The 18,176-nt window shown below is 29.3% G+C and overlaps 1 pseudogene; it reads left to right on the forward strand.

Annotated features, from left to right (window-relative positions):
- Window positions 1-3,892: 3,892 nt before the first annotated feature.
- Window positions 3,893-9,257, forward strand: LOC145797687 (pectinesterase 2-like; annotated as a pseudogene).
- The last annotated feature ends 8,919 nt before the right edge of the window (window positions 9,258-18,176 follow it).

Below are 18,176 nucleotides of genomic sequence, written 5' to 3' on the forward strand. Positions count from 1 at the left end.
AGAGGAGATATTGATTGATGTGACCCAAAAAAGATAAAAAGATAAAAAGTGTAAACTTATTTAGTCTACTCAAATTTGGCCTTAGCCTGACCCAGATATCTCGGTACAAATTTCCCTCTCATTTGATATGTAACTTTAATCAAATGAGTACATTAAAATTTCTGCAAATAGTAATCAAAATTTGTAAAGAAATTTACACAGTCATGTTGAAATTTAATTGATATATTGTAGAAATTATATATAAAATCTGATTATAAACCACACATTAATATTAATATTTCTGATTATATCTAAGTAACAATCTTAGAAAGATATGTAGTACAATATCAACTAACATGCAAAATTCTATAATAAACACCTTAAAAAAAATTCTTTACCTTTTAGTAGTTGAATTTAAAAAAATTAACATGAATCATTAATTTTTAAAAGGTATGTTACTTTTATCTTTAGGTATTTTTATTTTTATTTTTTTTCTAGATTATGCCAATAATTTTTAGTTTTCAAGTCTGTCTAATGTAAAATGATCTAAAAGTAAAAATAAATAAATAAAATTCTAAAAAAGTTTAGTAAAGACAAAAAAAAAAAAAGGCCAACTGTTTTTTTAATCTTTGGTGGACTTCTTTTAAAATTTTTATTTTTACTTTTCTGATCAGTTTAGTCTGGTATAACTTAGAATATAATTTTTTAAATATTTAATTTTTATTTTACTAAAGATAAAGAAAAAAGTTCACAAAAAGATTCCCTTTCGTTGAAATAGATTACTTGTCCTCATAAAATAAATTCATTATTAAATAGAAAGATTTTATTAATAAGTTTGAAATTATTTTACATTATTTATAAAAGTGTGAAACATAAACAATTTATAAATATTTTAAACTTTGTTAATCAATACCCATATATCTTAGATCATTCACTTAAAATTATTAGGGTAAATTAAGCCAACCTTTCTAAAAATTTGAAAAAAATACATTAAACTTCACAAGTTTAGCATATTTACACCAAACTTCTTTAAAATTTTAATTTACATAACACTTATTTTTTCAAATCCGTACTCTTTTAGTCATACAGAAGAAAAATATTATTATTATCACTTTCACATTAAATATTATTTGACCTTTATTTATTCTTACATTTACATACTATCTCACTTTAAATTTGCTAAAAATAAAATCGATGCAATTATATTAAAATTGTAGAAATTTATTATAATTTTTTTAAAATTTTAAGAGTAATCAATGTAATTTATCCAAGTTATTATATTAAAATTATAAATATTTAAAGAGTTGTTGTCCAAGTACTTGTGTGTTTTGAAGGATTTACTTTTTGGAATAGGATTTTGTCCGGTTTACAAAGTAGACTGAATTATGTTGTTTGAACTCGTAGGGCTTCCTATGAGTTTCACCTCGATAATTTGCATCGTTCATTTTTTAAATCACAACATGTAGATCATTTAATGCAAAAAATTTGGTCGATCAAATAACCGTAGACACTTTAATTTATTATATTTATTTCTCAAAAAATAAATAATTTAATTTTTAAATAATATTTATTCTTCAATTTTTGTTATAAGTAAATGTTATAAACTAACATTATTATGACTATCAAATTAATCAAATTTTTATAAAAATATTTATAAAATATTATTTAAAAATAAATAATTCAAATTATCAAATTCATATGCCTAAAAAACAGCATAAGCCCGTCACAGTCAGAGAATATGGGTCCTTATTTTGTTGGTAGAAACTTGCGTGTTTTGATTGGGCGCTAAATGGCACCAAGGCATTTTAAACCCAGTGTTCATTTAAATATATAATAAAAATTAATTTAATAAAATAAATAAATAAATATGTAAAAAAATTATTAAATTTATATAATTTTATCTTTAGTAAGTATAAATAATTTTTAAAAATTCAAAGATATTTTTTTGACATTTATTTTTATTAAAATTATTTATATTTTATTAAATTAACGATTTTATTTTCAAAATTGAGTAATGATATCTGAAATTATTTTTATTTAAAATAAGATTCAAAATTTAAAATCAAATATATCATAATTAAAATATTAAATATTAAAATAATACAAATTCTAAATTATAGAGACTATTAATATAATTTGCTCATAAATTATGCATGTCATTGTTTTTTTGATACTTTGTTGGGCGAAAAGGAGAACAGAGTTGGATTTTGACTATTCCTAATAGTTAGTTGTTGTTTTTGTCTTTTTAAAGTCTAATCCGAATGGTTGATTCTTCATAGTATTTGATGTTGGAGTAATCGAAATTAGGAGAATCTGTTAAAGATATAATGCTTATCATGTTTTTTAACACAATAAATAAATAAATTACATTAACTGTCCTTATAATTTGTGCCTGTATTACTTCGATTCTTAACTTTTTAACTATGACACATTTAATCTTAAATTTTAAATTTTATTCAAAATAATGACAATTGAAGATATCATTACTCAATTTCACGGATATAGTCGTCAATTTGATAAAATAAAAATTAATTTAATAAAAATAAATGTCAAAAAAATATTTTTGAATTTTTAAAAATAATTTCTACACCAAAGATAAAATTATATAAAATTGATAAATCTTTTAAACGTTTATTTATTTATTTTACTAAATTAATTTTTGTTATGTGTTTGGATAATAATTATATAATAGGTGGTTGTTAAGCTTTTAATGTGTAATCGATATATTTAATTAATGAAATGTTTTTAATTTTGAATTTTTTAATTTAATTGTTTGGTTTGATAATGATATCAAAGTTGTCTCCGTATTTGACTTTTAGAAAAATATAAACTAATTTAATGAAAGTAAAAATAACCACCCATTACAAGATCATCATCCAAACACATAATAAAAATTAATTTTGTAAAAATATAAATAAATAAATGTCTAAAAAACTTATCAATTTTACATAATTTTATTTTCAGTGCGTGGAAATAATTTTTAAAAATTCAAACATATTTTTTTGATATTTATTTTTGTCAAATTATTTTATATTTTATCGAATTGACGACTTTGCCCTTAAAATTAAGCAATAGTATCTTCAATTGTCCTTATTTTGATCAAGATTTAAAATTCAAAGTTAAATGTGTCATAATTGAAAAGTTAAGGGCTAAAATGATAAAAGACTCAAAGTATGGGACCATTCATGTAATTCAAAAAAAAAAAAAAAAGGTTGCACCACATAATTTTATAAATATTTATGATCAAATAGACTGAATTTTAATTTTCTCTTAAAATGATTGTGGTATGAAGAGCTTATCTCTGTCCCATTCTATATATTGTTGTTTGTCAAAAATATTTTTAACACTCCAACAAATAAGAGTTTTATAGATTAAAATTATTTCCAAAAGTAAAAATTTTGTTATAAGCAAATTTAGGACCCAATCCGATCGCAGTGAGTATAGTCACTAAAATAGTGTCAAAAAGTAAAAATAAAAGATTAGTGACAATTTTGAAAATGTCGCTAATAAATGCAGGAACAAAATAATTTAATCCCATAGATTTATTTTTTGAGACAAAAACTTTGGTCTAGATGGTAATTTATATCTAAATATCCAATTTGTCTCTAAAAATACAATAATGACACTTTTAACGACAAAAATATTTCATCTCTAAAAAATAATATTATTTTTTAATTTTTACTTCTAAAATTTTAATTTGTTATAGTATAACTTTTAATTTCGATCACCTAACCATATGAGATAGAATATAAAATAAGACCAAACGTGACAGATAATTTGTGCTCCAAACGTGACATTTGTGCTCCTTTATCTCTTTATGTGGAACCCATATGAAAAATCCTCACCATTTTTGTATAATTATTCAAACTAGGAAAAAAATAGAAAACAAACAAGAAAACATATTTAGAAGAAAATGTCCATATTGACTCATGTGGATAAAGTATGATTTTAAAAAAAAAAGAAAGGAAATTTCTTCCATTAATATTTTTCCAAACTTAAACACTTTTTAATGAAAAATTTATATATAAATCTCATCTTAAGGAATGGTAATTCGATTAGTCCTAATAGTCCCATTAATTTTGAAAATGTAAATTTAATATATTATTTAAAAATTAGATTTATGGTTATACCTTTATTTCTAATGTTTTCTTTAATTTTTTTTTTCTTTTGTGTTAGAAAGGTAAGATACATAACAACTGAGAATAAAATTTGGGATAAATTTTTATAAGAAAATCTTTTTTATTTGTAATGACTTAAAATGTAAGATTTTTTAAATATTTCAAAAGGAGTACAAAAATGACTTGAAATATGAGATTCTTCAAATATTTCAAAAGGAGTATAAAAACTCCTTAGTAAGTTTTAAGAAAATGTATAATTTCAATATGTAATAGTTCAGTGTAACACTCAAAAAAAATCTTTATTATGCTTTTTCCAAACGTAACGCTCCAAAAAAAAAAACTCTTTAGTGTAATACTCCAATGTAACCAAAAAATAAAAAATAAAAAAATTAGCTTACTTTTCCCAAACGTAATATTCTATGTAAGACTCAAAAAAAAAAAAATGTGGTATTCTTCAAATTATTGCAAAAGGGTGTGGAATTCTTCAAACCATTCCAAAAAGAATGCATAAATTCCTTAGTAAGTTTTGGGTAAATATGTAATTTCAAACTGAGTGTTATATTTGGAAAAAGTGCACTAAGTAGTTTTTTTGGTATTTTTGTGTGTATTAAATTGAAGTGTTACTTTTGAGATTACATTGATTGGAGTGTTACGTTTGAGAAAAGTACACTAAGCAGTTTTTTTGTGGGTTACATTGGAGTGTTATGTTTGGAAAAAATTTGGAATGTTACATTGTTACCTTTAGAAAAAGTACACTAATACTGTGTTTTACTGGAGGATTTTGGAAAGGGATTTAGAAAATGAAAGAAAAAAGATAAGTAAAATGTGAATAAAATATACTTAGATTTCGCCTAATTTCACACACCTTTTCCTTTTCACTTTCCAAATCCTTTCCAAAATCCCCAACCAAACATAGTGTAAAGAGTTTTTTAGTGTGTTACATTGGAGTGTTACGTTATTGGAGTATTACATTGGAGTGTTACGTTCTTATTCGTAATGTAAGATTTGTTCTAAAATGAGAAAAAATCGAAAACCTCTATAGTGTAGATTACCCAAATATATAATTTCATATTTAGAGAAACTCACTTTTTATCTCTAAAAAATTAAACCCAAACTTATGAGTGACTATCATTTTATACAATTTTTATTTTAACGGAATCTTTACATTCATGAGAAAAAAAAAAGTATTAAATAATTCATAAGATCACATTTTAAAATTTATTAATATTTTTTTTTTTATATAAAATTTTGCAAATTTCTTAAACCATTGTAGATAAAGGAAACCTTGTGCCAGCTCAATAGCCATTGGTTTCTATGTGAACATAACACGTTCAAATACAATTAACCAAATTAGCTTAGGATAACCTATCACTAGGTCTTGATAGGTATACTTAATTCTCATAAAATTTTATTAAAAATATATTGTAATAAAATAGTTATTAAAAATAATTTTTTGTGATAATTTTTACATGTCGTTAAAAATTAATAATTAGTGATTTTTTTTTTCTCACAAAAAATTTACAATTAGTAACTTTTTTTTATAACAAATTTTTTAAACTATTGCTTAGCGTTGAAAATTAGTGACTTTTTGTGACAATTTTTGTAAACTGGAGCTAAATTTATAATTAGTAATAGTTTTTGTAACAAAATTTTTAAACTATCACTAAAAATTGATAATTAATAAAATTTTAATAATATTTGATAAAAAAAAACACTATTAATTCTTATAAAATTTATTAAATAATAAATTTACCTATTAAAATCTACGCATAAATTTCCCATTACGTTATTGACTATAAAGAAGAAAATGTCTACATTGACCCAAGTGGATAAAGGAAACCTTGTGCCAGCTCAATAACCGTCGGTTTCTATGTGAACATAAACGAAGTTAGATTCTCTCCGGTCCACTAAAAATGGTATTATTAAGTTGGGAGGTTTATCATAGGTTTTATTCTAATAAAATTAAATTTTTATGAATATTGCATCAATCTAAATTATTTTATGAATGATATGCATACAAAATCCAAAAAAAAAAAAAAAAAGTTTAAATTGTTAGACCATTCGTCAAAATTTCAAGGTAGTTTCTTCAAAACTAAAAATCTCATTTGTAAGAGACGAGGTTAAACAAAAAGGAGTGATAACCATTTAATGAAGAGAATTTCACTATAAAAATAGCAATTCTTGTTTAAATTTCATATATATAGACTAATTAGTTAAAATAATAATATGAAAATCAGAAATTCCGTGCATAATAAAAAATAAAAATAAAAAGAGATTAAATTTTTTTTTCCAACATTTGAATTTGCGATGTAGATTTGATACTAGTTTTGGTGTGGGCGATGCTCAGAATAAATTCAATACTCACATTTCAAATGTTAGGCGATTTTCTGGTTTATTTGTCTATTTATTTATTTTTGTGTGGTCTAACATATAATTTTTTTAAAGAGAAGTACCAAAAGTCATGACATAAAATTGATTGTTAACTATTCCTATATTAAATGTAAAGGAAAGATCATGCTACTTTTCATTATTCTGTTTTTTTTTTAAAAAAAATTAAATTTACTTAATTTGATATTCAATTTCAAATTGTCTTGGTAAAATTTTCATGAAAATTGTGACATTCAGCTGTCAATGGTGAAGGATTCTTTGCTGATGGCATTTCATTCCAAAGTTGATTGATATAATCAATTTACAATGCCGGCTATTCTTTTTGAACAAATTAAATATCTTTTTTTAATAAAGTCTAGAGTTCTTCATTGTCAATTTAAAGTTTCCATCATTATGAAAGATAAATTCCTGAATTAATTCAATTTTTTTATTTATAGTATGAAAATTCAACCTTTGTAGAAGCATACATTACAACATATAAGAGTTTTAGAAACCAAATTTTTTAGTCTCTAAAAGTGAAAATTTTGTTGCAAAAAACATTTAGAGACCAATTTCTATCGTCATGAGAATAGTCGCTAAAAGGTCGTCTTAAAAAGTCAAAACAAAGCTTTTAGCGACAAAATTTTGAAAATACACTAATAAATAGACTTTTAGGGACAAAATAATTTGGTCTCAAAATGATTTATTTTTTGAGACAAAAAATTTGGTCCCAAAAGGATAATAATTCATGACTAATGTTTAATTTTCGTTGCTAAAAATATAATAACAATACTTTTTACAACAAAAATATTTTAGGCGCTAAAAAATAATTTTGTCCTTAAGTTTTATTTCTAAAATTTTAATTTCTGTAGTGATAAGCTTTTATTAAATTAATTTGAAAGGAAAATTAGAGATCACAACATTACTAAACCATGGAGTAAACAATTACTAATTATTGATAACATATTTTATTTGCAGCGGTTATCGGTGGAGGATTCATTGCTCGTGATATAACATTCCGTAACACAGCTGGGCCACAAAATCACCAAGCTATAGCACTTAGATCTAGCTTTGATCTCTCCGTTTTCTACTGTTGTGGTTTTGAAGGATACCAAGATGCACTCATCGTTCATTCTCAACAATAATTTTACAAAGAATATGATATTTATGGCACGGTAGATTTCATATTTGGAAATGCAGCAGTAATTCTCCAAAATTCACTACAACAAAAAGCACCAATGGCGACTAAAAAAATGATTTTCGTCGCTGAAAGTTGCACAAATGGCGACTAAAATGGATTTAGTCGCCAAAATTGATGACTTTTGCCGACTAAAGGAGTTTAGTCACCGAATATAGGGGTTTTAGCGACTACAAAAATTTTAGTAGCTAAAAGGCACGGTTTTTGGCGACTAAAAGCATTTAGTAGCCAAAACTATAGGTTTTGGCGACTAAAAAATACTTTAGTCGCCGAATAAAGGTGTTTTACCGACAAACAAATTTTTTGTAGCCAAAAGTAAAGGTTTTTGGCTACAAAAAACATTTAATAGCTAAAAGTGGACAATTTGGCGACTAAAACTGAGTTTAGTCGGCAAAAGTGCAGGTTTTGGCGACAAAAAGTAAGTTTGGTCGCCGGAAGTAGTTTTTTGGGGCGGAAATTAATGTTTTTAGCGACAACGCAGCATTTAGTAGCCAAAAAGCATAGAATGCCAAAAGTGCTCTCATATTTTTTTTTTAAGTAAATACTTTATTTTTTTACATAAAATACATTAAATAAAAATAATTATTTATATATATAGTTTTGTATTAATACCGGCAAATATAGTATATAAATAATATATGTTGCATTAGTATTCGCGTGAGGTTGTAGTGGCGTAGTGGGGGAGAGAGTGTTGGTAAATGTTGAGAATGTTGGGAAGTTGGTGGTCATAGGTTCGAAACTTGGTAACAGCGGAGGCAAAATTTTTTTTTTTTCTGAAAATACTTTCAGCGACTAAAGTCAGTGGTCACCGAAAGCTGGGCTATTGGCGACGAAAGGTTTAGTCGGGAAATGTATAAATAAAAAAAAAAATTAACTATTGGCGACTAAATGTTAGTCGCCAAAGGTATAATTTCCAAAAATGGAATTGACTATTGGCGACAAATTATTTAGTCGCTGAAGACCTGTCTATTGGCGACTAACAGTTTTTTAGTCGCCAAAGGTATGCGCGACCGCGTATTGGCGACAAAACCGGCGACTAAAATATTTAGTCGGGGAAAGTGAAAATTCGATATTTGGCGACTAAAAAAGGACTTTTGGCGACTAAAAATTTAGTCGCAAAAAGTGTATTTTCTTGTAGTGATTGCATGATATATGCCAAAAAACCAATGAGTGGGCAACAAAATACTATAACAACACAAGGGTGAACTGACCCTAACCAAAATACTGGTATTTCAATTTATAATTCTCAAGTCGTGGCTTCATCTGACCTAAAATCGGTACTTAGCTCATTCAAGACATATCTAGGAAGGCGTTGGATGGAATATTTGTGCACTGTTTATCCACAAACTTACCTTGATACCTTGGTTGATCTAGCAGGCTGGTTAGAATGGGATGGTAACTTTGCTCTAAATACTCTGTATTATGGAGAATATAAAAACTCCAGCCCTAGTTTTTCGACTAGTGGAAGAATAAAGTGGGGTGGTTATCAAGTGATATCTAGCACAACTGAAACATCACAGTTTAGCGTTACAAATTTTATAACTAGTCAGTCATGGTTGCCTTCTACCATTGTGCCATTTACTTCTGACCTCTAATTATGTTGTATTTGATCAATTCATATGTTTGTTATTGCTTTGTTATTTGGGTTTTCCATACTATACACAACATAGGGTATTGAACAAAGTGTATTTTTAAGATCTCAATAAAGAATAAAATGAAATTTTTTTGTTTCATTCAATGCAATACAACATTTTCTTGTGACTACTTTCTCTCTATCTTATCGCTGATAATAGAATTTCAACTCTTGAAGCCTATTATTGTTGTGAGAACTCTTAATTGGGTTGTCATTTTGAACCAGCCTCGTAGAAATGAACAGCTATATTTGTGCTTTAAGATAATATTATAATTGAAAAACCAACAAACTCCTAAAATTGTCCTAGAAAGTGAAGTGTATGAGATACATTCAAATTTAATATGATATGAATTATATTCAAAATAAATTTGATCCATAAATTTAAATGTTTAGGCATTTATCTATAAATTTTAAATATTTTTTTATAATTTTTATTTTGAGTATGCAACAATAATTATAGTGCTCTCCTACTGGGTACGTAAGAGGTTAAGAGTAGTCTTGGTTAGTGGCCGAAATTGATTCGCATGGGCAGCCCATTTATATTGTAATTGGTCTTGCAACAGGTTTGACCCATCGATGAGCCTTGAATATTATCTTCAAATTCAATAGTACATAACAAAATTTGAAAATATGATTCCAAAACTTGCATATGGTTGTTTTTTCTTAAATACATAGTATATGTACACATTCTACATGCTTGAATAATATTAAATCTTCAGCCAATATTATTTGTAGCACTCTCTCTCACTAGGTTTAAAAAAGTAAAAATAATAAAAATCATGTGATAAATGGCTGCAAGTATTTGTATCACTTTTAGAGCATTAGCATGATCAAATTTTGTGTTAAATTATAATCTAAAAATTATTTTCTGTTTTATATAGCAATCTTCTTAAATATACTATCCGTTAGAGTCTCCATTTTACTCTATTTTATTAAAAATTCTTTTTTGACCCATTGTCTTAATGAACATAAAGAATGAAAAGTCAAAATAGCGAGATCAAAATTATGAAAAAATAATAAACTATTTTTTTTTTTGGTTGCTAGATCGAGGGAAAAATAATAAACTATTAAGTAGTCAATAAACTATATCTCAATAAATTTGTTATGAACAATAATAAATAAGGCTTGGATTCTCTCCAGTTGTCTGTCCAACTAGGGAGACACTATTGGACTTGATAGACTCATTTTAGTGTTCTGAACCTTTTATATTTTATAATTCATTGAGTAGAGTATTTATGTAAAAAATCAAAATGATCGAATATTAGTAATTACATTATCAAATCACATTTGTATTAAAAAAAAAAATTATAAATGATCTTTTCTCAAAATTATAATTGTTGTCCATTCTTGTACGTGGTGTCTGGTTGGAGGATTTTGGAAGTGATTTGGAAAGGGAAAGAGAAAATGTAGGTAAAATGAGAATAAAATATACCAACATTTCATCTAATTTGACACACCTTTTCCCTTTTCATTTCCAAATTCCTTCTCAAATCTCCCAACCAAACACAACATTAGTTTAAATATGATCTGAATATAGAGTTACCAATATCTGATCACCGAGAGGGGCTGCAATGTGTGCTCACCAAGCCCAACAACACATCTCTAGTTTAGAGAAATTGTGAAAAGTAAAATCCGAGCTTACATCCAATTTGGCCATTTGCGATTAGCAGCAAATATAGTGAAATTCCTGAGATAAACTTAGTGGTCGAGTTGACCAATAGGTCAATCGAGCTAGCTTGAATAGACGGTGGACCAAGTTAACGAAAAGTCCACTTTGTATAGGAACAGACTTGTTCATGCTTAGAATATCGTGAACGCAGGATATGATCCCATATAAAGCAGAATATGGTGAAAATGTCGTGCATCTTTTAACCGAGTATAACAGTCAGTGGAGGTGCCACTAATAAGAATAGGTAAGTGCCCTAAACATGATACACAATAACGTACGCATTCATACAATGTTTCATCATTGACATTCTTGAGAGCTCTTACTAATTTAAATATCGAAGAGTTCCTAACAAACTATCCTAGTCAGAGTGATTTCAGTGCTTTTTAAATTCTTAAGTAGAGCGTTCGTGTTCAAGTTTATAATAGTTGATAGGACAAATTTCACTTTACCTCTTATGGTTTTGCTCATGTGCAGATTACCCTTTCTCATTTAGAAATAACCGCATAATCTTCTTGTTATTTATGGATTAAAATGCACCGTTAAACATTGTATTTAACTTAACAATAAGTGTCAAACACATGCCAAATAGGAGATTATATGCTCATTTTTAAATTTCAAGGGGTAAATCACATATGGAATGAACAATAAAGGGTTAAAATACATTTTGCTTTCCAAACAAATGACAAAAATATTCATAGTTCACACACTTAGATTACTTGTATACAATGGTATTTTAGTCTTTTTTATTAAATTGTTAACGGATCTAACGATGTATTTCAGTCCATAAACCACAAGGAGGCTATGTTTCCAAATGAGATGAGGTAAAGTGAAATTTGTCCTAGTCAATAGACACTATTATAAACTTGCTACCGCTGCCATCGCCACTACCACTACTACAACCACCACCATCGCTGTTACCACCGGTACCACCACCACTACTACCACTACTACCTTCTCCTTCATTACTATTGTCATTATTTTTTGTACAAATGATGTATTTAAAAAAAATTAAATAGATTCATATTTAATTAAATTGATTTACAGAATAAGAAATCATAGGGCTAAGCCATACAACTCGATGAACAGAAATATTCAACAAAATAAAATGGTAAAAAAGAGTAAATCGAAGCCTATGTGATACCACACTCTCCTTAAAACAAATTTGCCGCCTCATCGTGGATGTTGGAAGCATGTCAGCATTTGTCTCCCAAAATATGACGGTTAGAACCTACTAACGTAGAAGCACCTTCTGTTTAGTTCCGGCAAACTGACAATGGTAGCACTTTCTCACACAAAAAGAATAGTATAGAAGCAGATTGACTATATAGTATGAGATCCAAAAATTCTATGTAGAAAACCAAAGAGATTGGTCTCCTTTTATATACAATGGGGGAGAAAGAAAGAGCCTTCCAGCCATGAAGGTTGGCAACAAATGCGGCCACAACTGCCCAATTACTCCTGCAAAACTAATGGAGTAATGCACCAAAATTGATAGGTAATAAGCCCCATCTTAAGTGTAGATGTTACACATAATATACACATGTGTGTATATCTATATCTGCAGCCACCTAATAGACTTAGCCCAAAAAGATTAGGTTGATAGGTCACCAATCCGGCCCAACCCATTCTAATAAGCCTCAAGCCTAAGTCTCAAGGACCACGGTCTGGGCGGGTGGGCGGTGCATGCGCGTGTGGCAATTTTTGCATAACTAACTTGGACCATAGTTTTCGCCAAAGCCCATCCTTGAAGCATCCATAACTCCATTTTTTGAAAAATTTGGATGCTCCAAAGAGCTCATGTCCTTATCCAAAACTTGAGATTTAAATACCCATCAATACTTTCCTCTACAATCACTGTGAGATAGATGATAATACACTATTCCCAATACATCATTCATGAGGACAACTTTATGAGACAATTTTTCATTCAATTCTCAATGGTTATTGGTCATTCTTTTTGTAGTGTAAAGATCTTGTTACAAAGAATCTAAATCCATTTGATCTCACCTCAACTGGTGGTTGGGACCTTCTTTAATTGTACATTAAAGTCACCACAAAATTATTTTTCCTAACATTAACCACACCAATATTCCACCACCACAATAACCACCATTGTTACACCGCCGCCGCCGCCGCCTCCACCCCAGTTTATTTCCATGACATTACCCTCCCAACCATCACCACAATCACTATTCATCTATCTTTACCACCATTGCCATTGTCGTTGTAGCTAATATCGTCGCCTCCTCTACCACCACAACAAACACACAATCACAATATAAAAATTTTAATATATACAATTTGAAAATAATTAATTCTAAATTTGATTTTATACATATAAAAAACTTGTTTGAGTTACGTACTAAAATTTTTATCCAACAGTTTTTTAGTTTATTAAATTCAACATTCAGTTTTTAGTTCTTAATTTTCAATTTTCTGTTTTATTAAACACCACCGTAGTTGTTAGGCCTAGGCAAGCATCCACCCAATTTGCCAAAATCGGATGGTCCAAACCAATCTGCCACATAATAGACAGTTTCAATGAGACGAGCGGACGGAAGCAGATGTATTTTTTTTCAATCCGCCTAAGTTCGGACAGATGATCGATGGGAGGCCAACTGACCTAACTTGATCCACTAACACTCCTAAGAATATGGTGTTATAGTTTTATGCTTTGTGTGCTAAAAAAAAAGACCTTTTATTTAATAATTATATTTGCTATTTATGAAATATAAAAGTTGGGACTTTATTTTTATTATAAAAAATGAACAATCAAAAAATTTGGGGGCAAAATAGCAAAAAATTATTGAAAAATAGTTCAAAAAAATACATAAAACAATAAAGTTCAGTTGTCAAATCAATCCATATATACCCGCTTGCATGGTCCATTTAATCTGCGTTCGCTAATTAAGTGAAAGGATGCAGATTTATTTTTCTCATTCTGTCTAAGTTCAAACAAATGGCGGATGAGAGACCACTTAACCCAACTCGATCTACAAGCATCCCCAGTCATAGCATATCGATATGAATTGTTGTTAGGGAAAGCCCATATTAATTCGTGTGGGGCAGCCCATTTCTGTTGCAATGGGTATCGACTGACAACTGGTTTGACCCATATAAGAGTCAGAAATATTATCTTCGATATAATTCCATATTCTATATAAGAAAAATTATATAATTCCAAAAATGCATAAAGTTTTTTCCCCCTTAAATATATACTTGCTACATGCTTGAATAAAAGGTATTAAATCCACAGCCAATCTTATTTAAAGCACCCACTGTCATAATATTTAAAAATAAAAAAAATAAAAAAAATCAAGTCAGAAATGTTTTTTAGGAAATATTCAAACAATATCACTTAGAGTGTCGATAGGCTCAACAAATTTTGTATCAAATTATAATTTAAGAATTATTTTTCTATTTTATGTAGTTCTTTTTAAAACACACCATTCTCTAGACTCTTTCTTCTAACTCTATTTTATTTAATAGTCTTTTGTTGTTGAGTCTTTGTAACACAGTATAAATTTTTTTTTAAAAAAAAAAAGTCATAAAAATAATAGGATCCAATCTTTTAAAAAACGATAAACTATTAAATAGCCAATATGAGCCATAGCCTCAACAAATTTGTTGTGGTGCCATAGCAATTATAAATAGGGTTTGAATTTTTTATGGTTGCCCATCCTACGAAAGAGTAGGACTGCAAATGAACTGAACTTTCACGAACTACCTCGACTCAACTCGTTAAGGACTCAGCTCGGCTTGACTCGTTTAGTAAACGAGTTTGAGCTCAATAAGTTGGGCTCATTTATCTTTATTTAAATTATATAATAAATATATTATTTATATATTAAATAATACATATATATTAAATAATACATAAATACATTATTTATGTATTAAATAATATAAACACAAAATTTATGTATTAAATAACATAAATAATAATAATAAAAATCTTGTTGAATCGAGCTGAGCCGAACTAAGTTTGATAAACAAACGAACCAAATTCAAACTCAGCAAAACTCGACTCGGTTTAATTCGTTTGCAAGCCTCTAAAGAAACACTATTGGGCCTGGTAGGACTACTTCGAGGTCTACCTCAGTGACGGGGACAGAGCCACCCAATAACCAAAGGTGGCCATGGTTCCCCTTACGTTAATTACAACCTATGTGTATATGTTTAAAGGTGAGGCATCCTACATATAATATATTGGTTCCCACTAAATTTTTAAGACAACTTTTTCGGTACCCAATATAATTATTTCTACAACAAAATGTCAAACCACAATCTTTCTTTACAATGATTATAAATTTAATAAAATATTATTTATTTTGACCAAATAAATATAAAATAAGCGATAAGATTAGATTCCAGTAAAGAATTCTTTTATTGTGTACATTAAAAAAGAAATTACTAAAAAAATTATTATGGATTTAATCATAGATGAATTTTGTGATAAAAAAGAACGTCAAGTTCAATTATGATAGATGATTAAGTGGGTAGGTAATTGAATTTATCAATTTTTGCCTTTTTTTGTTTTTTTTTTGTTTTTAAGTATCTTTGTGTGATTTGATATATTTTGATATGTTGCAATTTGCAAATTAGAATCTAGAAAAATGTAAATGTAGTTGGGGTTGGATATTATTTTTAGAAGTGGCTTATAAGTTGTTTTTTTGGCTTATTATGAAACAAGTGCAAAAAGTGGGGATGTAATATGATCCAAATAAGCCAATAAGTTGGCTTAAGCTTGTTCCCAAAATCACCCATAATCTTTGGCCCTTCCTATCTTGAAATCCTTATTTCATCACTGCTTAGTAATCATGAAAAACCAAAAATTCCGAGATATTGATTTGTGATTATGTTTCAATTTTAAACAATAAACAAGAATCTCAATCAAACAATCAAAGATAAATCGACATGATGATTTAACATGGAAAAACTACAATTGAAATGTCTCCAATTATGACAAAAAAGTCACGGGCCAAAACTATAAAACAATCCGCTAAGAAGACAAAAAGAAATTACACATGTGTATCCTCAATTACCTAGCGAATCCACGCCTGAGTATAATCGACCCCAATGCGCCTCTTCCACCATCGTCTTCACCTCGGTATTGTCTTTCCCAATGTTGAATCCACAATGCTGATGTTGAATCCACAACGATGAGCTACTTCGAAATCCACCAAAGCTTCAGCCCCAAATTTGTCGAAACCCACCAAGTAACAACTTTAATAAAAGTAAACAAACAAACCCTTGATGATGTTGATATGAAATTCACGGATCCATTGATCACTCTTAAATCATCAAGGAAACAATCATAAACCGCACTCTAATATAAATCACTTTGTTTTTTCCTTCTCTTTGAAAATCTGGACGGCCCAAATCCTAAAACGAGCAAATAGCACACTTTATAGTAAACTGGATTGCGAATACCGCTCAAGCGCATACTTCACCGCTTAAGCAGTGTGAGTAAAGGTAGTGCAAAACATATAGACTAACCGCTCAAGTGCAACTTTCACCGCTCGAGCGGTAAAACTTTATTCCCAGAAGTTCAGACACTCTACAAAAATACTAGACAATCATTTTCTTTACTCATGCGCACAAATGACAGCTTGAGCGATCAAACAACTTTGATTGCATTTTTGCTTTTTGCTTATTTAGTGAAGTGACAAACATGAAAGCCTTAATTCGGGTTGGATTCGCATCTAAACACTCACATCCTCATTGAAACATAAGAGTGAATAAAATTACAATTGAAAGGAGTTTTGTCAAATGAGATTGCCAATTACGAAAACCTAATAATTTTCACCTTTGGCAATTCTGTGACAAAACGCACCTAACAAATAAAATTCTAATCACCCTAACTATAGACACCCCATTTTTGACGGTCCTCAAGACTTAGACATCATCGCTTGTGCACTCGATGATTATGACTGCATGTGCTCATTTTAGTGCCCGAAGTCCTCGGCCTAATGCCCTGTCGTTGAGCCTTTAAACCTTATTCATTCTATGCCTTGTTTTGGACTAAAACCTTAGTGCTTCAAACCTCAAGACCCAGGGACCTGCAGGCCTCCTCTAATGGGCTGTCGGCCACCTTCTATAGGTTGTCGGCCACCCTTGTGCCTTGTAGGGTAATGGTGTGGCCTGCTGGCCATCAGTGTCTTTTTTCAAATATTTTGTTGACGGTTGTGCCAACTGTTGGCACAATAGGGTGCATCTCCCTACCCGTGTATGGAGGGATATATCTCAGCCAAATGCATGTTTTTGTATATATATGGGGTCTCCTCCCCCATTTTTTAGGGTTAGAATTTTTAGAGCAAAAATTATCTCTTTCTTTCTACATTTCTCTCTCTCTCTTGCAAGTTTGTGCATAGTAGCTTAGATACACCACACTTTTGCCTACACCTCCTTAACCAAAGTGGTTCATCTTTGAGTTGAGGTTCCTCGAGGCCTTCTTGGAGCTCTAGGAGGTGGTTTTGGCTTGAATTGTTGCCTAGAGTTGGTCTTCCCTTCAAGAGGTATAACACTTGTTTTACATACTTGTTTTTCTTATCTTTTCCCATTGATTTGAGCTATTTTTGGGTAGTGAAAAACTCTGTTTTTATGGTTTGAAATTGGTGGTTTTAGGCCGTTTAAAGCTAGGTGGTGGTCCACCCTTCTTTCTTCCTTGTTTGTAAGGCCTTTCCACCTTTGTTTCCCACTTTCAGACCATTTTTTTTGGGCTTTTGAATACTGAATTTCAGAGTATTTTCAGCAATGAAAATCATGCTTTGAAGTCCAAATTTGGAAGGGTTAGCCTCCCCTCCTTGGCTTTGTTTGCTAGTCTAGTTAGCTCTATGTGTTAGCTTAATTTTCTAGCCTTTTATAGCTTAATTTCGACATGTTTCAATCTCTGTTTTGGACTGTTTTGTCTCTGTTTTTGGCTGGTTGTTGCATTTGAGTCTTGTTTTACATGGTTGTAGTGTAAGCGTCCTCACAAGCTTGGTTTTCTAGGCCTTTAGACACTACTTGTTTGAGTTGATTACATTGTTTTAATGTTTTTCTCACTTAATTTCAGCAAGCACAATCTCTACAACCTCCTTCATTTCTTGATTCTTTGTTTGCTTTGAGGGTTATTTTAACCTTAGGATTGTTTAAGCTTGAGATTGAGGTCCATGCTTAATGGTTTAATCCTCTTTTGGGGGTTCATTATCAACGGCATGACACCTCTCT

Source organism: Camellia sinensis, chromosome 8, assembly GCF_055761805.1.
Source record: "Camellia sinensis isolate YWXY chromosome 8, ASM5576180v1, whole genome shotgun sequence".
NCBI lineage: Eukaryota > Viridiplantae > Streptophyta > Magnoliopsida > Ericales > Theaceae > Camellia > Camellia sinensis.